At 44.7% G+C, this 19,448-nt stretch overlaps 1 protein-coding gene across 3 annotated transcripts in view; it reads left to right on the top strand.

Moving 5' to 3' along the window:
• The window catches only part of CNTNAP2 (contactin associated protein 2), a 3,301,953-nt gene that overhangs the window by 1,992,670 nt on the left and 1,289,835 nt on the right, over positions 1-19,448 (top strand). The gene's annotated exons all lie outside the window — the stretch shown is intronic.

Raw genomic sequence — 19,448 nt, forward strand, 5'->3', positions numbered from 1 at the left:
TTTTCTTGTTTTTCATTTTTTCAGTACTGTTATTTGTTACATTATCGTACACATTTAAATAACATTTAGAGCACATGCAGCATAGGCAGTTCTATTGAGTCAAGGACAGATAGTAGTGTTTTCAAATGTAATACATGCAAGGTCAGAGATTGGGAAACACTTATCAAAAGCATTTAAATAAAGGTCTGCAAAAACATGTAGCTTTAGAACGGACGAGAACAGCTACATGTGCATCTGAGTATAGGTGTGCGCGTGCGCACAAGCACACAAACCCCCACCTCCCCCCACCATCTCTCCCCCTTCTGCAGACACGTATGCATGCTCCCATTGCAATGGGTTTAAGTGTTTAATAAAAATAAATAAATAAATAAATAAATAAATAAATAAATTCAAATAAAATAAATAAATAATGGAGTCAAACCTCTCTGTTGGGAAAAATGCCATTTGTGATCAAAACAAATAAAATGAGTGGGGGCAAGATTCGTGTAGCGGTAGGATGTGGGTGGGAGTCGATGCAGAATATCTAGGGAAACCCCCAAAAAGCATGACAAATAACTGGGAAAACACACACTCAGACCTTCTCACTATTTATTAGTGTTACTCTATCGGTTCAGAGGAAGACATAAGGGTTTAGCAATAGGACAGGACAAAGGGGGAGATTGTATCGGGGGCCAGACGCTGAGCTCCAGCCCCACTACAAAGATCGGCCCATTTTCGTGGTGCTTTTAGATTCCTAGTGGAGAGGGAGACATGTGGTATAAGGGTACGCAGTGTTTGTTTTTAGGCACAGAACACGAATATTGTTTTATAGCACTTGTCAGCTGATAAATCTTACAAGCACTGCTTTTCGAAAATACATATTTATGCGATTCAATTAAAACACCTTTACTAAGGGGACAATATGCTTAAGTTTCTGTAATAAAAACCTTGCAATTCAGAGAAAAAATAAGTTTGCCAGTTATGGTAAACTATGCAACTATAACTCGTGCCTCCACCATACACTGCTCAGACAAACACCTGGGACCTCAAATATGACTTCACAGATGGCATCATTGATAACATCAATGATGGCATCACATTTCCGGGAAAGTTCTTTTTGTTTAGTAACAATAAGCAATTTAAGCACTATCCAGAGGTACTACCTTGAAAACATGACAATCATACTTTGAGGGTGCTATATATGTAGGCCTCCACCTTGCAGAATGTTCTTAAGTTTCCTTAGGGTTTGGCCTGAGGTCATGCTGCACATGCAGCAGTCCTCAGACGGATAATACAATGTTGATCCTTTATTTGTATGATGACTGACTCTCATCTTAGATTCATTCGCTGGTCATGGTATTTGTCTGCCACTTACTAAATGTTGCGTGTCTGTGCTTAGCCACACACCTGCCCAGTAATTCTTGTACATTTAGCCCTTGACTCCAAGTTTATCATTTCTCAAGATCCTGATAGTCATGGACTTGGTCAACTCCACCTCTATGGTCCATGCTACAGCCATTGCCGATATGAATGTATTTTTAGATTGCTATATTAGCAAAAAAACTTCAGTAGACATGTTCTGTTTGAATACGTGCACCATATGATGCATCAAGTAGTTTATGGTGCCTACCTATCACCCTTCCTGTGTTGGTAGCAATACCCTAAAAACAAGCCTTTGTAAGGACTTTCTAAAAAAACAATTTCCATTCCTAATGTAACCTGATTTTGAAAGCTGTGGGCAAATCCCTACAAATGTGCCCCTGCTTGACGAAGCTGCTCCAAACTTATATAATTCAGGTCTATATATGTTTTTTTGCAAAGTTTCACATGGATTCATCGCACAGTGCCAAAGTTAAAAGCCACCCCAAAACTGCTCTTCCTATGGGAACAGCAACTTAACCATAACTACAGGGTGGCTATCGTTGAACCTGTAATATTTCAATATATGCTTGACATATATGCTATATATTACATCTATGTCATGCTCATGGCACAATTACGTATTCACACATTACATATGTCATATATGTGCATTGTACTTATAAATCATTTAAACATTTTAAATATGATATTAGTATTGCTTAGGTTATCATACTCTGCCAAGAGTAGTGGCGACTCTGACGTCCTTTGGGCGTTCTTGGCTCTCTAGCCCAGCCGGCGGAAGTGCAACTTCTGAATTGAAGGTTCACAATCAGAAGATTGCTTAAAGTGTCCTGACACATAATTCTAACACAATATTGAAGTTGAACAGATACTGTGGAACTGTGGAGAAGGCTTGTACCTGTGGATATATCCCACACACAAAGTACATATAAAGCAATATATTCAAGTTCACCTCATGCTTCTGGTTAGAAAGAAATCACATTATGATTGTTTCCCTGATGTCACAGGTACTCGGAGCCTACAATTGTCCTTTAATTGTATGACACAGAAGCTTCCTATTTTAAAATACCCTCGATTCTTTTAAGTAATAGCAGAAAGAAATGTATGTGTCCCAGAATTCCCTGATTATATGACCTGCTAAGTTATATTCAATACTATAAGACCCCAAGATTATGCAGGCAGCTTACATAACCTGGAATTGACCACTCACTAATTACATGAGTAAGATACCCTTTATTTTTATTTTTTCAATTATTCATTTTATATTATTCAACCTGTTCATCCACAAAATGAACGTGCTACTAGCAGCGTTTCTAAGTGAACCTAAACTCATCATTCCTTCTGAGAACAACAAGAATGGGACCTATGGTCGTCCCCTACTTTAGTGTCAGAAATGAAAGCTCCTTTAAATGGAGGGTGACATGAAAGTACAATAGAACCTGTCTCTTACAGGTGTGTGGCATTGTGCAAAACTTAAAAATCCTGCATTTGCGCCCCTTTAATGGCTCATCAAATACAAATGGTGCCTGTGCACTGGAAAAGCAGCACAGAGGGGTGATCATAGTCTATGGGCCTCATTACGGGTCCAGCGGTAACCCTACCTGTGCTACCGGTGGGTTGCCATCGGACCCATTAATATTTACCGGCATCTGACTTCCCGGTGCCACCGGTAAATTACAACCCCAGCGGTGCTGAAAGTCAGGCGCCGGTAAAATGTAAGTCCCCATTCTATGGGAAAGGGGACACCGAAGCACTGACACTGTTGCTAACAGTGCTGGTGCTTCCGTGACCGGTCTGCCTACCATGGCCCATGTGCCCAGCAGGGTCAGACCTATCGGACACAGTGACTCAAGCAGGCAGAATCCCAATGTGGCAGTCCGGAAACAAGGGTGACGGTAGGCGTACCGGCACCCTTTTTTCCAGACTGCCACTATTGTAATGAGGCACTATGTCATGAAAGTGTGACTTTTTTTAAAATATAAATCTCCTATGATCTTGAGAAATGCCATTTTCTTAAAACTGTTGTCTTTCAGTACTTTTTATTAATACTAGTAAGTATTTTGAGTTTGTAGTCATACACTGAAAGTTTCTAACATTCCTTTTAGATGTTTATGTATATTCAAATTCTAAACTTTATCATTTTATTTGAATAAATACACAGACGCAAATGGTCTCACTTTCAGGCCTGGCTTGAGAAAACTTTGGCTGTCTGACCAAGCGCTTGGGAGTATAGCAAGAAGAACCCTGTTGCCAATAGTTTGGCTATTATGCAAAACTTGACTCTGGTTAGCCCACTGCATTTACAGATCCATCTCATTACGCCCCCCTCCCCCTTTTATGAAGGCTCTGCCCATCCCTTTCATGGTGCAGTACCTGTCCTCGACGTTTGTAATATTGGCCTATGCACAATGTGGCCTTGTGTGCTGCATGATCAGCTGCGTATCTCTCAGGACACACTGCCATTCTTTGTTTCCGCCCATATTTTCTGCCAAAAAAGATGGGAAAAGACCTTGCATAAAAGTGTCTGCCGTCTTAAAATGGCACTTCCAGTCGATGCTTTGTCAAGTCCTAAAGAAAAAAGTGGGAGGACTCAGTAAAATGTACGCAATGGGATGTTACGTAATCAGATATTAGCATATCAAAGTGAAATATGCATATTTCATTCAATTGGCTTTGCATAACAATTCAAATTGCACATGACAAATGGGCATTCGCCTTTCATAAAAAGAACATACACAAAAAATCAATAGATGATATTTTGTTCTTATAGGGTTTAAATATGTTAAACGGTGTGCACGTTTTAAACCCCAATAATCTATGCCAATGTTTTCCACAGAGAGTGCAATCCCGACATGTGAAATTTCAACTTTCGTTGTTATTTTTCACCAGGTTATTTGGTATAGTGGTGCTGTGTCTGACCTATGAACCTGGCGACTGTGGTTTGAATATCCAGGTTGTGCTTAAAATTGTAATTTCGAAAAAGACAGTGGGCCTCATTACGACCCTGGCGGAAATCGTGGCGCAAAATGCACCATGGAGCACGGCGGAAAGCTGCCGATAGCGCCATGGGGGTTGGCGGATTTACCGCCCCATTCCGACCTTGGCGGGGCGGTAAATCCCCATTCCCCATTTTACCCTTCCCCATTCCCATTTTTGCCCCATAGGGTATAATGGGAGTGGGGAAGGCGTTAATTACGCCACCGTAAAATACGGTGGCGTAATTAACAACAAGGTCCCGTAGCGCCATGGATTTCTCCGCCCGGAAAAACCAGGCGGAAAACGCTCCATGGCGCTACGGGAACTCGTAGTAGGGCGGACGGGTCCGCCGCGAATACCGCTGGCGTAAACCCACTCCGCCAGGGTCGTAATGAGGCCCAGTGTGTTGTTTTACAAACGGTCTCTAAAATACACCCATGGATGGGATATGCCCTCACACGTACCCTTGACCTGAGCACTGGATGTGCTCTAGCCTCTCTACCAGGCATCACAACCACGTCCTTCAATTGGTCAAAGTAATGAGACCGGTCTTGAAGCACTGACTCAGTGGGGGGACCCTGTCCACCCACCTGTACCCTCGACTTGAGCACTTGCTCTGCTCTAACCTCTCTACCAGGCATCACAGCTAAGTCCTTCAGTTAGTCGAAGTAATGAGACCGGTCTTGAAGCACTAACTCAATGGGGGACGCTGTCCACCCACGCGTACCGTCGATTTGAGAACTGGCTGTGCTCTAACCTCTCTATCAGGCATCACAGCCAAGTCCTGTAGTTGATCAAAGTATTGAGACAGGCATTGAAGCAGTGACTCAGTTGGGGGATGCTGTCCACCCACGTGTACCCTCGGCTTGAGCACAGGCTGTGCTCTAGCCTCTCTACCATGCATCACTGCCAAGTCCTTCAGTTGGTCAAAGTAATCAGACCGGTATTGAAGCACTAATCAATGGGGGACGCTGTCCACCCACGCGTACCCTCGATTTAAGAACTGGCTGTGCTCTACCCTCTCTACCAGGCATCACAGCCAAGTTCTGCAGTTGATCAAAGTATTGAGACAGGCATTGAAGCAGTGACTCAGTGGGGAGACGCTGTCCACCCACACGTACCCTCGGCTTGAGCACAGGCTCTCCTCTAGCCTCTCTACCAGGCATCACAGCCAAGTCCTTCAGCTGGTTGAAGTAATGAGACCGGTTTTGAAGCACTAACTCAATGGGGGACGCTGTCCACACATGCGTACCCTCGACTTGAGCACTGGCTGTGCTCTATCCTCTCTACCATGCACCACTGCCAAGTCCTTCACTTGGTCGAAGTAATGAGACTGGTCTTGAAGCACTAACTCAATGGGGGACGCTTTCCACCCAAGCGTACCCTCGACTTGAGCACTGGCTGCGCTCTATCCTCACTACCATGCATCACTGCCAAGTCCTTCAGTTGGTCGAAGTAATGAGACCAGTCTTGAACCAAAAACTCAATAGGGGATGCTGTCCAGCCACGCGTACCCTCGACTTGAGCACTGGCTATGCTCTATCCTCTATACTATGCATCACAGCCAAGTCCTTCAGTTTGTCGAAGTAATGAGACCGGTCTTGAAGCACTAACTCAATGGGGGATGCTGTCCACCCACGCATACCCTCGATTTGAGAACTGGCTGTCCTCTAACCTCTCTACCAGGCATCACAGCCAAGTCCTGCAGTTGATCAAAGTATTGAGACAGGCATTGAAGCAGTGACTCAGTGGGGGGACGCTGTCCCCCCACGCGTACCCTCAGCTTGAGCACAGGCTGTCCTCTAGCCTCTCTACCATGCATCACTGCCGAGTCCTTCAGTTGGTCAAAGTAATGAGATCGGTCTTGAAGCACTGAATCAGTGGTGGGACGCTGTGCACCCACGCATACCCTCGACTTGAGCACTGGCTGTGCTCTAACCTCTCTACCAGGCATCACAGCCAAGACCTTCAATTGGTCAAAGCAATAAGTCTGGTCTTGAAACACTGACTCTGTGGGGGGATGCTGTCCACCCACCTGTACCCTCGACTTGAGCACTTGCTCTGCTCTAGCCTCTCTACCAGGCTTCACAGCAAAGTCCTTCAGTTGGACCAAGTAATGAGACCGGTTTTGAAGCACTAACTCAATAGGTGACGCTGTACACCCATGCGTACCCTCGACTTCAGCACTGGCTGTGCTCTATCCTCTCTACCATGCACCATTGCCAAGTCCTTCAGTTGGTCGAAGTAATGAGACCGGTCTTAAAGCACTAACTCAATGGGGGACGCTTTCCACCCATGCGTACCCTCGACTTGAGCACTGGCTGTGCACTATCCTCTCTACCAGAAATCACTGCCAAGTCCTTCAGTTGGTCGAGGTAATGAGACCAGTCTTGAAGCACTAACTCAATAGGGGACGCTTTCCACCCATGCGTACCCTCGACTTGAGCACTGGATGTGCTCTATCCTCTATACTACGCATCACAGCCAAGTCCTTCAGTTGGTTGAAGTAATTAGACCGATCTTGAAGCACTGACTCAGTGAGGGGGACGCTGTCCACCCACATGTACCTTCGACTTGAGCACTAGCTGTGCTCTAACCTTTCTACCAGGCATCACTGCCAAGTCATTCAGCTGGTCGAAGTAATGAGACCTGTCTTAAAGCACTGAATCAGTGGGGGCATGCCGTCCACCCATGTGTACCCTTGACTTGAGCACTGACTGTGCTCTATCCTCTCTACCATGCATCACTGCCAAGTCCTTCAAATGGTCGAAGTAATGAGACCGGTCTTGAAGCACTACTTCAGTGGGGGGATGCTGTCCACCCACCTGCGCCCTCGACTTGAGCACTGGTTGTGCTCTATCCTCTCTACCAGGCATCACAGCCAAGTCCTTCAGTTGTTGAAAGTAATATGACCGGTCCGGAAGCACTGACTCAGTGGGGGGACGCTGTCCACACACGCGTACCCTCAACTTGAGCACTGGCTGTACTCTTGCCTCTCTATCATGCATCACTGACAAGTCCTTCAGTTGGTCAAAGTATTGAGACAGGCATTGAAGAAGTGACTCAGTGGGGGGACGCTGTCCACCCACGCGTACCCTCGACTTGAGCACTGGCTGTTCTCTAGCCTCTCTATCATGCATCACTGCCAAGTCCTTCAGTTGGTCAAAGTAATGAGATCGGTCTTGAAGCACTGACTCAGTGGGGGGACGCTGTCCACCCACTCGTACCCTCGACTTGAGCACTGGCTGTGCTCTAGCCTCTCTACCAGAAATCAAAGCCAAGTCCTTCAGTTGGTGAAAGTAATGTGACCTGTCTTGAAACACTGACTCAGTGGGGGGACGCTGCCTACCCATGCGTACCCTCGACTTGAGCACTGGCTGTGCTCTAGCCTCTCGACCATGCATAACTGCCAAGTCCTTCAGCTGGTCAAAGTAATGAGATCGGTCTTGAAGCACTGAATCAGTGGGGGGACGCTGTCTACCCACGCATACCCTCGACTTGAGCACTTGCTCTGCTCTAACCTCTCTACCAGGCATCACAGCTAATTCCTACAGTTGGTCAAAGTAATGAGATCGGTCTTGAAGCACTGGCTCAGTGGGGGGATGCTGTCCACCCACGCATACCCTCGACCTGAGCACTGGCTGTGCTCTGGCCTCTCGACCATGCATCACTGCCAAGTCCTTCAGTTGGTCAAAGTATTGAGACAGGCATTGAAGCAGTGACTCAGTAGGGGGACGCTGTCCACCCACGCGTACCCTCGACTTCAGCACTGGCTGTGCTCTAGCCTCTCTACCATGCACCATTGCCAAGTCCTTCAGTTGGTCGAAGTAATGAGACCGGTCTTAAAGCACTAACTCAATGGGGGACGCTTTCCACCCATGCGTACCCTCGACTTGAGCACTGGCTGCGCACTATCCTCTCTACCAGAAATCACTGCCAAGTCCTTCAGTTGGTCGAGGTAATGAGACCAGTCTTGAAGCACTAACTCAATAGGGGACGCTTTCCACCCATGCGTACCCTCGACTTGAGCACTGGATGTGCTCTATCCTCTATACTATGCATCACAGCCAAGTCCTTCAGTTGGTTGAAGTAATTAGACCAATCTTGAAGCACTGACTCAGTGAGGGGGACGCTGTCCACCCACATGTACCTTCCACTTGAGCACTAGCTGTGCTCTAACCTTTCTACCAGGCATCACTGCCAAGTCATTCAGTTGGTCGAAGTAATGAGACCTGTCTTAAAGCACTGAATCAGTGGGGGCATGCCGTCCACCCATGTGTACCCTTGACTTGAGCACTGACTGTGCTCTATCCTATCTACCATGCATCACTGCCAAGTCCTTCAAATGGTCGAAGTAATGAGACCGGTCTTGAAGCACTGACTCAGTAGGGGGATGCTGTCCACCCACGTGTACACTCGACTTGAGCACTGGCTGTGCTCCAGCCTCTCTCCCATGCATCACTGCCAAGTCCTTCAGTTGGTCTTAAGTAATGAGATCAGCCTTGAAGCACTGACTCGGTGGGGGGATGCTGTCCACCCACGCGTACCCTCGACTTGAGCACTGACTGTGCTCTATCCTCTCTACCATGCATCACAGCCAAGTCTTTCAATTGGTTAAAGTAATGAGATTGGTCTTGAAGCACTGACTCAGTGGGGGGATGCTGTCCACCCACCTGTACCCTCGACTTGAGCACTGGTTGTGCTCTATCCTCTCTACCAGGCATCACAGCCAAGTCCTTCAGTTGTTGAAAGTAATATGACCGGTCCGGAAGCACTGACTCAGTGGGGGGACGCTGTCCACACACGCGTACCCTCAACTTGAGCACTGGCTGTACTCTTGCCTCTCTATCATGCATCACTGACAAGTCCTTCAGTTGGTCAAAGTATTGAGACAGGCATTGAAGCAGTGACTCAGTGGGGGGACGCTGTCCACCCACGCGTACCCTCGACTTGAGCACTGGCTGTGCTCTAGCCTCTCTATCATGCATCACTGCCAAGTCCTTCAGTTGGTCAAAGTAATGAGATCGGTCTTGAAGCACTGACTCAGTGGGGGGACGCTGTCCACCCACTCGTACCCTCGACTTGAGCACTGGCTGTGCTCTAGCCTCTCTACCAGAAATCAAAGCCAAGTCCTTCAGTTGGTGAAAGTAATGTGACCTGTCTTGAAACACTGACTCAGTGGGGGGACGCTGTCTACCCATGCGTACCCTCGACTTGAGCACTGGCTGTGCTCTAGCCTCTCGACCATGCATAACTGCCAAGTCCTTCAGCTGGTCAAAGTAATGAGATCGGTCTTGAAGCACTGAATCAGTGGGGGGACGCTGTCTACCCACGCATACCCTCGACTTGAGCACTTGCTCTGCTCTAACCTCTCTACCAGGCATCACAGCTAATTCCTACAGTTGGTCAAAGTAATGAGATCGGTCTTGAAGCACTGACTCAGTGGGGGGATGCTGTCCACCCACGCATACCCTCGACTTGAGCACTGGCTGTGCTCTAGCCTCTCGACCATGCATCACTGCCAAGTCCTTCAGTTGGTCAAAGTATTGAGACAGGCATTGCAGCAGTGACTCAGTAGGGGGACGCTGTCCACCCACGCGTACCCTCGACTTGAGCACTGGCTGTGCTCTAGCCTCTCTAGCATGCATCACTGCCAAGTCCTTCAGTTGGTCAAAGTAATGAGATCGGTCTTGAAGCACTGACTCAGTGGGGGATGCTGTCCACCCATGCATACCCTCGACTTGAGCACGGGCTGTGCTCTAACCTCTCTACCAGAAATCACAGCCAAGTCCTTCAGTTGGTGAAAGTAATGTGACCGGTCTTGAAGCACTGACTCAGTGGGGGGACGCTGTCCACCCACGCGTACCATTGACTTGAGCACTGGCTGTGCTCTAGCCTCTCTACCAGAAATCACATGCAAGTCCTTCAGTTGGTAAAAGTAATGTGACCTGTCTTGAAGCACTGACTCAGTGGGGGGACGCTGTCCACCCACGCGTACCCTCGACTTGAGCACTGGCTGTGCTCTAGCCTCTCGACCATGCATCACTGCCAAGTCCTTCAGTTGGTAAAAGTAATGAGACCGGTCTTGAAGCACTGACTCAGACCGCATTGACCTATGTTCTTCAGATATGATCAGGTAAAGCGTTGGCTGCTGGGTAGGAAGAGAAATGTTGGAATACCTCGGTACCACAAATATGCTGGAGATCTGGGCAGGGGCGTGATATGATAAATGTGATTAAAGTTTTCATCATTCTTTAATAGTTGACATTGGAAAACGGTCACATTCTTGTGTAGTATATCCTAGTCCACGTCATTATTTCAAATGTGCTGGCATACGTAGTGGTAACATGAAGTCTACTAGTGGATCAGTAGTAGACGCCCCCACCTGATATCTGGGAACGGGAGGTATTCCTGGAAAGTGCTGCAGCTTGTCCTTCAAAATGTCTGCAACGCGATGTTTTCATATCGTTGCGATAAAAATTAAGTGATTATAAAATGCTGGAAAAACAACAAATATGTCTACCTTCTATTATTCAACATCACAGCAGAAGGCTTCACGCTCAACGGGATGAGAGTAATCTGCAAGCACAGGTCCAGAAAGTAGGGAGAGTTCACGCTCTGAAAAATATCCCAAAACATTTAGAAGGTTTTCGCCTTTCTTGTGAAGCACTGAATTCATTCTGGCGTGGAAATGGTTAATAGACATCAGTTGGTTTCAGAGAAGGACCGCATCAGTGTTGAAATACAGAGTACAGGGCCGTCTTGGCAGCAAGGGGCCCACCTCGGTGGTTGAGCGAAATCTTTGCATATCTGAGCTCCCGGGTGCAACGTTTTATTGACCTGTTTTTAGACTTGCCATCTATTACTAGCGGGCAACCTTTGCTCTGCATTTAAAGCAGCCATCAGCAAACTTTTTGAGTTCCTATCAAAAGGTTACTTTTTTTTTCCAATTGTAGTTCTCGAGTATTTGTTCATGCCAAATGGGATCTACAAACAAATATATATATATATATTAGATATATATATACTACACACTACATTTGCAAAGTCAGCCCTGCCACAGCTCTGTTTTCCCTTTGGAGGGTGATTGTGATGATCCAAAAAACGTAATGATTGTGTACAACCACAGTTTTTGTTATGTTAAATGTACAAGTGTTGATATATGAACGAGCAGACTCTATAAACTAGCATCTCTTTAAACTTTAAGCTTTGAAAACTAGGTCATTTGAAAAATATTGTTCACTGCATTATAGCATGATTTTGCTAACAAGTGGCAAGTTCTGATTTACTTTTATGCTACTACGTGTGTCTACACGAATGAACTTGGTAGGACACTGGTAAGAGAACCACTGACATTACACACGTCTACATGCAAGAGAGCTTTGTGTAGTCTCTTGTGTGGATGTGTGCATGTGAGAATGGCTGGAGTGAGATGCCAAGTGCTGAGAGTGGAAGCTCCTTGAGTGGCAGTCAGACCCTGAGAATGTCTGGGTGGTCCTGTGGATGCTCCTTTCTCAACAGACTCATCAACTGAACACTGTGGTGACGCATAAGACGAGGAGAGGGTAAGCATCAGCATGACCCGACATTTCTTGAAGATGTTCTGCCAAGAGTAGTGGCGACTCTGACGTCCTTTGGGCGTTCTTGGCTCTCTAGCCCAGCCGGCGGAAGTGGAACTTCTGAATTGAACGTTCACAATCAGAAGATTGCTTAAAGTGTCCTGACACATAATTCTAACACAATATTGAAGTTGAACAGATACAACTGTGGAGAAGGCTTGTACCTGTGAATATATCCCATACACAAAGTACATATAAAGCAATATATTCAAGTTCACCTCATGGCTCTGGTTAGAAAGAAATCACATTATGATTGTTTCCCTGATGTCACAGGTACTCGGAGCCTACAATTGTCCTTTAATTGTATGACACAGAAGCTTCCTATTTTAAAATACCCTCGTTTCTTTTAAGTAATAGCAGAAAGAAATGTACGTGTCCCAGAATTCCCTGATTATATGACCTGCTAAGTTCTATTCAATACTATAAGACCCCAAGATTATGCAGGCAGTTTACATAACCTGGAATTGACCACTCACTAGTTACATGAGTAAGATACCCTTTCTTTTTTCTTTTTTCAATTATTCATTTTATATTATTCAACCTGTTCATCCACAAAATCCTCAAAGCTCTATAAGGCCCAGAGATAGGCAATCCAATCCCCCCAGTTCTTGCTGTTTCCCTTGGCCCTGAGTTATTTTTTCTTGAAGTACTGTAAGATATGTCATCATTATTTTGCTTTCATTTTATAGGTGGTCATATTGTTTGCAATGCTTTGTGGCTGTAGCGTGTCTATTGGCGGTGGTGGCATACTTGGTGTTCAGATGCCCACTGTTTTCTCTAGGTACCAGCACTCGTAGTGGTCCCCAGTGGTGTGTTGAAGCATGAAGCATGAGCCGGGCCGACCCTCCTCCGTGCCCGCCCATCCCTCCTGAAGTTGCATCCTCTGTTGCCCATCATTAGAGAAAGTAATCTCATAAGAAGAAAGAGCACATTCTGCATTCCCAGTAGAGTGGCATGCTGAAAGGACAGAGCAGTGATTTTTGTAAAAGTTTTACTGAGGGCTCAGCTGTTGCTAGTAATGTACTCGTGGCATTCCCAGGCATTCCCAGGCATGGTATCCCCTGCCTCTAAGCCTAGCAATGGCAGTGCCAGCTATCCTTCCATGTACCTTTGAATGATTGTTCAATACATAAGGGCATATTCACTTCCCTGCTGAAATCCGACCGTCTCCCATTGATGGCATGGTTAAACTTTGGCACCGATGGCCAGCCCAGAGACTAATTGCAGGCTTTGGGACTCCTTGGCATCTGGCACCCTCAGGTCCTACACCTCTTCATTGGATTCCTCGGTTTTCTGGTGTCTTTTGCTGGTCCCTGTACTATAGGCTGTGATTTGTTTTCGCAGGCTTCTCAATTTCTTTATCAATGTTTATCAAGTAGCAGTTTCTCCTAGAGACCATCAGTGGATGACTTGCCTTTGGCTTGAACGTCCTTTGATATGTTGCATACTGGTGGCTGTTCACCTGTGAACTCATCCCCACATAAAATACACATTCATGAGGGTGTGAATTTGGTGCTTTTCTATTTAAAGAGTGTTCTGATAATGTTGATGTGTGTCTACAAGCACTTTTAACTTAATTGCTTTTGTTGGTATCTCAGCTTTCTTTTAGAAGTGTCCCTGATGTAAGGGCGTGCGATTTAGCATACCATAATGTGTGTCTACAAGCACTTTTAACTTAATTGCTTTTGTTGGTATCTCAGCTTTCTTTTAGAAGTGTCCCTGATGTAAGGGCGTGCGATTTAGCATAGCATAATTATTCTCCTTCGATGTTTCACTGTATACTTCCCTGCAGACTAAGGTGGGCTCTAGGGTCATTGAGTTCATTGCTTTTCTAGATTGTCCTGCATTGTGTGTTATATCCTGTCTCTGACACTAGGAACATTGTACCAAGAACTGGTGGGTGTCTTCCTCCAAATGTTAGTCTCTTTTTGACGCTTCTTTCAACTCTCTCTGACCCTCGCTACATTTGGTAAACGGGATACTGTATGCTTCAATTATGAGGGAACATGCCCATCTAGGGCCCTCCTTCCTGTATGGGTGCCATGACTTATAAGACTTTTCGGGCATATACTCATCTGAGACAATCTCATATCAGAGGATAGGTTAAATGGGTATACACGCAGTATTTTTCATCGCATGTTTTTTCATCGCCGTTTTTATTTCGAAAAAAACTCATTTTTTTAATTTTTGGGGGGGTTACAAATTTAAATATATAGTTGTGGGTGTAAGGGAATTTAAAAAAAGGGGGGGCTCGGGGGGTAACCCCCCCAAACCCCCTCCCAAAAAAAAAAAGAGTTTTTCGAAAAGAAAACAGCGATGAAAAAACCTGCGATGAAAAATACTGCGGCGAAATAACATAGAACCGGTTAAATGATGCCTTTCAGAAATTATGCTATAAATGCATCGTACACGCTTTGTCTGAGGTTCTTGCTTGCATGTACAGGTGCATAATGGGAAGACTATGTGCCATGGCTCACTCTTCTGGTTATTCCTAATCACAGCTACGGACGTCCATGATTTTGATAATGTGGCACAGGTAATCCCTCCTCTCCTTTGATTTCTTCTTCCCCACCTTCTACACTTGGTTCTGCTCAATGTCATTCTCAAGCGTTTCAATAAGCCACGTATTTCCGAGAGGTCCAATCAGAAAGCCATGCTGCTGTTTTGCGGATCACTTCCGGGTTCAGATAGAAAAGAGGGCTTAGACAGAATTTCTCTGGAAGTTTACGGGAAGAGAATGGCGGTGCAGACTCATATGATCAGGTCCTTGGAGGACTTCTATTTTTTTATGTTGCCTTTCATTGAAAGAAAAGTGTTCTATTACTCGTCTCTGTGCTTTTAATAAAATGTACGATGTTCTGTTTTCATGACAAGGAGCAAATGGAATTTCGCATGAGACATCATTTCTGAATTGTTTGCCAAGGCAAGGAGTGCATATGCGGAAATTAAGTCTAACAGGTCAGGGATATGTCTGCAAATGCCTCCTCAAAGTCCGAAAACCAATAATTCTGTGTTTGTCAGTCTTGGCATTCCTATTTTGCAAAATAAGTAAGTTGATCCTGTGCGCAATAAACAATTATATAATGTGATTGGTTGCATGCTCTCCACTGGGACCCTTCTGCATGGAGTTCTGTCAGATTTTCAATCTGTGGGGCTGCTTGTGCCTGAGCAATTAAATGGGAACCACGTTTCTCGTCTACTTCAGAAAAAAACAATATTGTATTGCTGTTTGGATCCAAAAGGAACACCCTTGTTACAAGCGCTCTGCGTGCCTAATTTATCATCCTAATATATGCTTTATAGTCAGTTGATCATCTCTTAAAGAAAAGTAGTGCATAGGTACATATGAAGGCCAGTTTATTAGAAACTGGATTGTAATACAAGAGTTATTTTGCATGTACAACAGATTCAATTCAAGATTAGGTGTGAGCTTGTTAGTAGGTAACTTAAATATATTCAATTCATGTTCCACAAAGAGATCTGAAACAAAAAAACAGGACTTGAAAGTTAGTGCCGACTAAGTGGTCACTATTGCCGCCAAAAGCCTTAATCAAAGCAAACAATTTGAGATTGCACTTAAGAACATATCATAAGGTTTACAAAATATTTAACTGTCCTGAATTGAAAGAGAGGAACAAGAACGAGTTCAGGGGAAAAAGGGAACAGAAGAAATAATGAGTAATGAACATATGATATTATATGGTAAGCCATAGTATTTGTTAAATGCTTTAATGAATACGAGTGAGTGGCACATAAAGAGATGGTTACCTTTCAAATTATCCTTTTGAAAGGAAAAATCAGTTGCGAATAGAGGATTGATTTCAGTGTCTGTGTTGTCAGATTTCTAAAAATAAGAATGGACATTGTATATAAGAAATACTCAGATCATGTGACTTGAGTTATATAAGGTGAGTTAAAAAAAGTGCTAACCTGTATTCAAAGTATGGTATGCTTTGCTATTTAAATTCAAGGATAGAATCCAATTGTTCCAAAAAGTCTCTGATCCTACAGGCATATATTCCTAAACATCCATAGGAGTGTCATTACTCCTATGGAAAAATAATAAGAGCTACATGAGACCCATGACACAAGCATATACATCAAAGCTAGATTGGCTATATCAAGATTCAGGCAAACCGCTCACCATTAATCGGGATTGCTGTTAGTTTGTTACGCAGCGTGCCTCATGCTTAGCGGCTGCCATTTTGTCACACGCAATATAAATCTGCAAAGCGACGTCATCATATATTGCTGTGTGACGTAATAGGATTGACATGCGGTCACACCGACGCTGTACTCTCTCATGTACATGTTCGTCTATTAAATGCTTGTGCACAAAAATGTTAAGATTATATGCACAGGATTGTATAAACTGCATGTTAATTGTAAATATTAATTAAGCAGCTACAGATTGTAATAAAAAAGAAAGCATGCAAATAAAATCTAATAACTACCCATATAAATCTATGCAAAGATAGGTGAGTGTGAAATTTGCTTTCATATATCATAATGATTAGCATGCAGCCAAAACAACACTATATACTACCTGGTGTCTGTGTTGCTCTATAGGCTGTTTATACACGGGACTCGAATTAATATATATATATATTAATATATACTACCCATCCTATCCAATGATAGGTGAATGTGAAATGTGCATGCTGATTACATGGTCTCAACTCTCAGCTAAATTATTTTGTTAGCACTCACTTGTATGCATTATGGCTTAAATGAAATTAATGAATAAATAAATGTTGGACAACCATAAATATGGATTTATAATGATCAGTGGACAAAAGAACATGAAAGGCAGTTACCCCACTCTTAATTCAACTTTTGTTGTTACACAGTCACTCTATTTATAACTACAGAGCAAAGTCCCGGTCAAGTCCCGCTTACCCGCAGCTTCTTGCCGATCTCTCAGGATCCTCGCGGAATTATTTGGACGATTTACACTACAACGCCCAGAAGGCCTTGCTTACCTTTTGTGTGGGCGGTGCTATAAAGCCTGCCGAGCGCGCGCACCGCGCGCGCGCACCGGAGCAAAGTCCCGGTCAAGTCCCGCTTACCCGCAGCTTCTTGCCGATCTCTCAGGATCCTCGCGGAATTATTTGGACGATTTACACTACAACGCCCAGAAGGCCTTGCTTACCTTTTGTGTGGGCGGTGCTATAAAGCCTGCCGAGCGCGCGCACCGCGCGCGCGCACCGGAGCAAAGTCCCGGTCAAGTCCCGCTTACCCGCAGCTTCTTGCCGATCTCTCAGGATCCTCGCGGAATTATTTGGACGATTTACACTACAACGCCCAGAAGGCCTTGCTTACCTTTTGTGTGGGCGGTGCTATAAAGCCTGCCGAGCGCGCGCACCGCGCGCGCGCACCGGAGCAAAGTCCCGGTCAAGTCCCGCTTACCCGCAGCTTCTTGCCGATCTCTCAGGATCCTCGCGGAATTATTTGGACGATTTACACTACAACGCCCAGAAGGTGAAAAGAATCGTTGAATTTACCACCCACCACTCTCAACATATATATTGGACATTAACTAATGCACCTTTCCTTTCTTTAGGCCTTGCTTACCTTTTGTGTGGGCGGTGCTATAAAGCCTGCCGAGCGCGCGTACCGCGCGCGCGCACCGGAGCAAAGTCACGGTCAAGTCCCGCTTACCCGCTTTGCCGCGCTTGTTGCAGCGTGCAGCGATAATATCTAATGTGATTTGTTGGGACAAGACACTCATTCATCTACCTATCCATTTCTTATTTTTTATTATTATTTTTCTATATATTTCTTATTTGCACTGAATTGTTCAACATGAAACGCAGCATTGTTTCCTTAAAAACAGGTATGCCCCCAGTTTTAACCTCACACTTTTCAAATGATGACATTTCTGCTGAAAAAGTGACAGCTACAAAATCCAAGAAACCACGACTGAGTTCCACCCCTCGTGTGAGCAATGTCACTGGAAAATCCAAAACAAAAGCGGATATACTGGCAAGTATGGATATCCGTCCATTTTGTTGTGACTCGTCTATTCCAACTTCCTCATTACATGCTAAATACAACAATGGACCTCCTTTATCCAGTCCTGTGTTAGCACCTCCTATAGATCACAAAATCGCCTTAGTTGTGCCTGGCACAAAGGTAGTAGCAAAAGAAGGCACAACTCAAAGGGTGACAGTTGCTGACATCGGTGTAACTGAATCTGTGGTCTTTGCTGAAGAAAACGTGTCTCTCACAGATAGCGTTTTATTAAAGAATGTCCTGACAGGCACTACTGCTCAGCCTATTAAAATGTCTGATTCGAAGTCTTTGCTCATAGATGAATCTTACAAGTTAAAAACAGGTCCCAGCCCAAACCCTCTCTCAAACATTGAAACTGTGCCCATCATTGATTTGGACTATAATGCAACGGCCTTCTCTTCATACACTCGCTCTGAAAATTTGTCTAGATCACCAATCTTGTTCACAAATGTCAGTGCAGCCCAGTCGGTTGCCAATCTGTCTTTTATAGCCCCTACACCGCGGAGAATGCCGACCCATAACACTAAAGAAGCTGGATTTACTGATTCCTCCACCGTAAACACAGGAGTAGCTTTAATGTCCATGAACACGGCCATTATGGCCTTAGCAAAGTTGTTTGAGGCCTTAATAACGAAAGCAGACTTGCACTCCGCTCAATTGAACCAATTACTAGCAGAGCATTTAACACTTGCCAGTAAACTAGAAAACATGTCAAAAACTGACAGCCCAGTAAGCAGCAAAAGGTCAATAGCATCCCAGACCTACTTTTCAGCTGTAGTTCCCTCGCATGTTTACCAGACTATTCCTTGTTTTGCGAATCCCATAATTGACCTCTCGTGCGACCCAATTAATACTGGTGTGGAACATCCTCAAAAAGCTACATATCCCTTGTTTGACTCAAACAACAAACGGGGACTTAAAAAGCCTCCACTTGCAAAAAAATCTAAAAATATTAAATCTACAATCAAAGGCTCCTCACAAATTAAAACCTTTGTTAAAAACATCTCCATTCCAGTCGCTAACTCTGTAACTGCGGCCAAAGCGATTGCCAAAAAATATTCTTTTCAATCAAGAAACCGAAAAATAAACGATCATGTAGCATCGATAACTCCAGCTTCAGATCATAGTCCTTTAAATGATTTGATCCGTGCTGCCACTGATGTTTCCAAAAATGACCAACAAAAACAGGTCCTTAGTACACCTTCACCCAATATGGTTTCATTAAGACCATGCGTGAATAGAGACACACGACTTAAAGAATTGAGGCACGCCATTGATGAATATATGGCACTTCAACCAGCCCCCAGAAAGCTGGAATTCAGTACAAACGAGGTAGCGGAACCAAAATCGGCTACATCTGAATTATATTGTTCCCAAACAACTACACAGAAGGTCTCGAATATCGCACCTGGAAACTCTGAATTTCAAGTGCCGATTCAAGGGTCGCCAACAAAAACATCAATTAAATCCCCCTAT

The sequence above is a fragment of the Ambystoma mexicanum genome, chromosome 2q (genome assembly GCF_040938575.1).
Source record: "Ambystoma mexicanum isolate Mex_15411 chromosome 2q, UKY_AmexF1_1, whole genome shotgun sequence".
In the NCBI taxonomy this organism is placed as follows: Eukaryota; Metazoa; Chordata; class Amphibia; order Caudata; family Ambystomatidae; genus Ambystoma; species Ambystoma mexicanum.